This window comes from Rhinolophus hipposideros (assembly GCF_964194185.1).
Source record: "Rhinolophus hipposideros genome assembly, chromosome: 11".
In the NCBI taxonomy this organism is placed as follows: Eukaryota; Metazoa; Chordata; class Mammalia; order Chiroptera; family Rhinolophidae; genus Rhinolophus; species Rhinolophus hipposideros.
In genome coordinates, this window is record NC_138057.1 from 59704034 (window position 1) to 59709010 (window position 4977).

General features: G+C 36.5%; 1 pseudogene across 1 annotated transcript; it reads right to left on the minus strand.

The window, feature by feature from the left end:
• Positions 1-3890: 3890 nt before the first annotated feature.
• LOC308504925 (nucleophosmin-like) lies at positions 3891-4772 on the minus strand (annotated as a pseudogene). The gene has a single exon. The product of its transcript is annotated as a nucleophosmin-like (transcript).
• Between the last annotated feature and the right edge of the window lie 205 nt (positions 4773-4977).

A 4977-nucleotide genomic window follows, 5' to 3' on the forward strand; every position in this document is an offset into this window, starting at 1 on the left:
TCAATTGAAGCAGCTCAGCTTTTTATCTTGAGGACAAATTGGAGTTCATTTTTAATCAAAGGAGTGATTATTGTGTGCCTGCTGTATGCAACTCGCGGTTCTGGATTCTAGAGATACGTGGAAAACAAGACGTACAACATCCCTAGTCCTTGACCTGTATATTCTAGTAGGGAAGACAAGTAAACAAATACATAGACAAGTTGGTTTTGGGTTATAAGTGATAAGAACACAATAAAACAGAGTGACTCGGGAGAAGGAAGCGGTAGAGCTACTTGAGATCCTGTGGTTAAAGAATGGCCTCTCCAAGGATGTGATATTTGAGCTGAGGCCTGAATGATGACAATGGGAAGAGCATTCTAGATAAGATTTTGTTTGAAGAAAAAGCTCTGTGGAAAAATTTCCGAATCACTCAGTTAGTCTTCTTTTATTTATATTCATTTATTTAAATTTCAAAGGTAATACATATTCATTGTAACAATTTTAAATCTTATTAATGTATATAAAATGAAATGTAGAAGTAGCTTCTTTCCTCTTCCTCTCCCCTCCCCCGACTCGCCATTCCATGTCTTGGAGAGAATCCTTTTATCAGTTAGGTGGCTAACCTCTCAGATTTTCTTCTGTGCATTTGCAAATACATATGTTAATTTCCAACTTTATCTCTACTTTCATGTCTCATCGGACATGTAAACTTAACAAGTGCACCACGGACTCTAGACTTTCTATCCTAAACTTTCCTCCCCCAGCCTTTTCCATCTTAGAAAATAATCCCACCCTCCCACCAGTTGTTCAGGTCCCAAGGCTTGGAGACATCCTTGATTTTTTCCTTTGCTGTCAAACCCCAAGTCCAAACCACTTAGGACATCCTATTGGCTCTACCTCCAAAATGTGCCCCATATCAAGACACTTCTCGCTCGCCACTGCCAACAACCTGGTCTACCCTGCAGGCACATCTTGCCAGGACCTCCTAAGTACTCTCCATCCTTCCACTGTTATTTCCTACAATTCATTCTTCACCTCGCTGCAAGAGTGATCTTTTAAAAATGGTAGGCCTGGTCATGTCCCTCCTTGCTTAATACTCTAGTGGCTTCCCAAACTCTTCATCTGCAGGCTGAAGTTCAAGGCCTAAATGATATCAAGTCTTTGTTCTCCTCTTCAATCTCATCTTGTCCCTTTATTCATGGTCTTTCATCTTCCTCCTATTGGGTCTTGGGGCCTTGCCTTTGTTGGGCTGGTTCTTTGTCCTGATTCTGATCTTAGCTCAATGTCACCTTCAGGGAGGCCTCCCTCCCCTAATGGCTCCATGTAAATAGCCTCCCTTCTGCCCTCTCCCTCCCACGTAACGCTCTATCACATCAGCTTGTTTTATGTCCTTTACAGTATTTATGTTATTGGAACTATTGGAATGCATCTTGCTTATGTGTTTGCTTGTTTGTTGTCTGTCTCCTCTGCCCCCCACTGGAACCCAAGCTCCATCTGGGCAGAGAACTTGACTTGACTCTATGTTCTTGTTCACAGTTCATTTGATGGGCAAATAAAATTGTTTCCAGATTGTTGCTAATGAACAAGGCTCTACTGACCATTCTTGTACACACATCTTTGGGTAATCGTATAAGGGAGTCTGTGGGACAGATACCTACAAGTGCTATTTCTAGGTCTGAGTGATGTATTTTAAAATTTGATAGAGATATCAAATTACTGTACCGATTTGCAATCCCATGGACTTTGATTGAGAATGCCTTTCTCAAGTCCTTGTCAACATTGGGTAATAGAAATCTTTCTTCTTTTTGTCCTATATTATGAGCAGATACCAAGTATTTTGTTTCATTTTGTATTTTCCTGATTATGTGAGGTTGAATATCTTTTATGTGCTTTTCGGTCATTTGTACTTTTTCTTTAGGGTAAACATTGCATTGCTGGCCCCACCCCCTAATATAGTTCTGTTTGTGAGAAAGAAGAATAGATAACACGTAGACAGTTACCAGTGTGCCCTGTACCATTTGGCTACTTTTGTCCTGGCTGTTTCTCTCTATTTTATTGATCCATAAGAGCTATTGGTATTTTGTGAAGTTAACGTTGTTATATATGAGGCAAATATTCTCTTTGTTTTTTCTTAATCTTTCAATATTGTTTATGATATTAATGTCTTCCTAAAAAACAGGTGGAGCCTTCACTTTTCTATTTCTGTTATTATGAAAATAGCAGGCATACCTATACAATTCTTTAAAAAAATCTATGAAAAGATATAAAATGAAAAGTGATTGCTCTCCCATTATACTGAAGTAATCTTGTATATCTTTTCAAACAAATTTGTCATGTTTATATGTACATTCATTCATCATTCATTTATTCATCAGTCATTCATTCCTCTAACAAATATTTACAAGTCATTTATACTGCCAATATTTATTGGGTATTTACTATATTCCTGGCATTATGCTAGGTATAGTAATAGAGGATATACTCATATACATATTATCTTTTATTTAAAGAGCTTTTTTGGAAGACACATTTTTATTTTTTTATATTTTAGAAACTTCTATAGTAGTACATACATATTTACCTCACTGTTTTTAATGTTTGCTCACTATTCTATTTTATATATGCCAGGATATATTTAGTCTTTTCCTTACTGATGGACATTTATAATGTTTCCTGCGTGTTTGCAATTACAACAGTGCTTTAGTGAATATCCTTGTAGATGTATCTTTGCAGGCATGTGCAAATATATCTGTAGGACAGACTTTTAAAATGGATTGTATTTTAAGTTTGATAAACATTGCCAAATTGTCCTCCAAACCTGAATTCCAATTCACACTCCCATCAGATATGTGAGAGTGTGCATTTCTCTACTTTATTTGCAACCCTGGATATTGTGTCTTTTAAATTTTTGCAAATATAATGGGTAGAGAGTGGAACCCAGGGTTTCATTGTTTTATTTTGCATTTCCCTAATTAGGAGTGAAGCTGAGAATCTTCTTATATGTATATATATATATATATATATATATATATATATATATATATATATATATATGTATATTGGTGACCTGTATTTCTTCTATGAACTGTCTGTCTACATTTTTTCCTCATTCTTAATTTTATGAATATTTTTGAAATGGTTTTTTATTTTCCATTTACAGTTGAAATACAATATTATATTAGTTTCGGGTGTATGATATAGTGATTGAGGCATTTATATAACTTACGATGTGATCACCCCGGTAAATTTAGTACCTATATGATTCCATATATACTTATTACACTATTTACTTTCAGTCTCTCTGTGTCTTTTGATCTGAAGTGAGTCCCTTGTAGGCAGCATATGAGTATGTAAGGTTCTTGTTTTCTCATCCATTCAGCGATCCTATATCTTTTGATTGGAACAGTTAACCCATTTACATTTAAAGTAATTGTTGATATGTACTTACTGTCATTTTACTGTTCATATTTTTTTATCTTTTCTTTTTTCTTCTTCTTAAAGAAGTACCTTTAACATTTCTTGTAATACTGGTTTGGTGGTGATGAACTCCTTTAGCTTTTTCTTGTCTGGGAAGCTCATTTAAAAACATTTTTTTGTATTACTTTATTAAAATACTGAGTTTATTTCACATGTATATTTTTGTCTCCCCACCATTTCCATTTGTCTGACCACCATTACTACTATGTCCTATCGTAACATTCCATACATACTTAAAACCAAGCAAAGGGTGGAGTACCATCTTTAAAAACTAAACAGGCATTTTTGACAACACATTCTTGGCAATGGAACAACATTTATCAGACACAGTAGGGCAAGTTCTCACTCTTCATTGTAAAAAGGACAGCCAGATAGCAACTGTTACAGAAATGAAATAAGATGGAAAATTTTAACACACTGTTTAAACTATTTTCTTAAAGAGACTTCCTCCACTGCCAGAGATCTTGAATCGCCTCCTGGTCAGTCATCCGGGAGCAATTCTTCACGTAATTGATGAACTTGGCCTCCACTTTGGGAAGAGAACCACCTTTTTCTATACTTGTTTGCATTTTTGCTTCCATGTCTTCTACAGAAGTAGGCCCTTTCGGTGTTTTAGGAGTTTTTTTCCTGTTTTTTGGAGGATTCTTGACTTTTTGATGTTGGTGTTGATGGTTTTGAATCTTTTCTATTCTGGTTTGATTTTTGTGCATTTTTAGCTGGAGTATCTCAAACAGATTTCCTTATAGGAACATTTTCTTCAGTTTCCTCATCATCAAACTCATCTTCATCATCATCTTCATCATCATCTTTATCATCATCGTCGTCATCGTCTTCATCAGCAGAAAGTTTTACTTTTTTTCCTGTGGAAACTCGCTACCACTTCCAGGGGCAGAGCACTTTCCAGATATACTTAGGAGTTTCACATGCTCCTTCTCGTCATCTTCTGACTCTGCATCTTCCTCTACAGCTACTAAGTACTGTCCACTAATATGTACAGGCCCTGAACCACACTTCAACCGTAAGACCACAGGTGGTATTTCAAAGCCCCCAAAGGAAACCGTTGGCTGTACAGACATTTTCAAAGTCGCCAGTGTCATTTTAATTGGACTGCCTTCATAATTCATTGCCTCTGCTTCAACAATGTGCAATTCATCCTTTGCACCAGCCCCTAAACTGACCATTCTTAAAGATAGTTGGTGCTTATTTTCATCATTATCCACTTTAAAGTGATAATCTTTGTTGGCCTTTAGTTCACAACTGAAAAGATAGTTCTGGAGCCTCAGGGGGTTCCTGTCCATGTCCATCGAATCTTCCATGGGATGGTGGCACGCACTTATGTAGGAGAGAAGACAGATGGAGATAAATGAGTACTGCTCAGCAGCACAGACACACAAGACAGAATCGCACCAGGGAATGGGAAGCTCTTTATCTGTCTGATTCTAAATGATAGTTTTGCTGGGTAGAGTAATCTTTGTTATAAGTCCTTGGTTTTCACCACTTTGAATATTTCATGCCAATCCC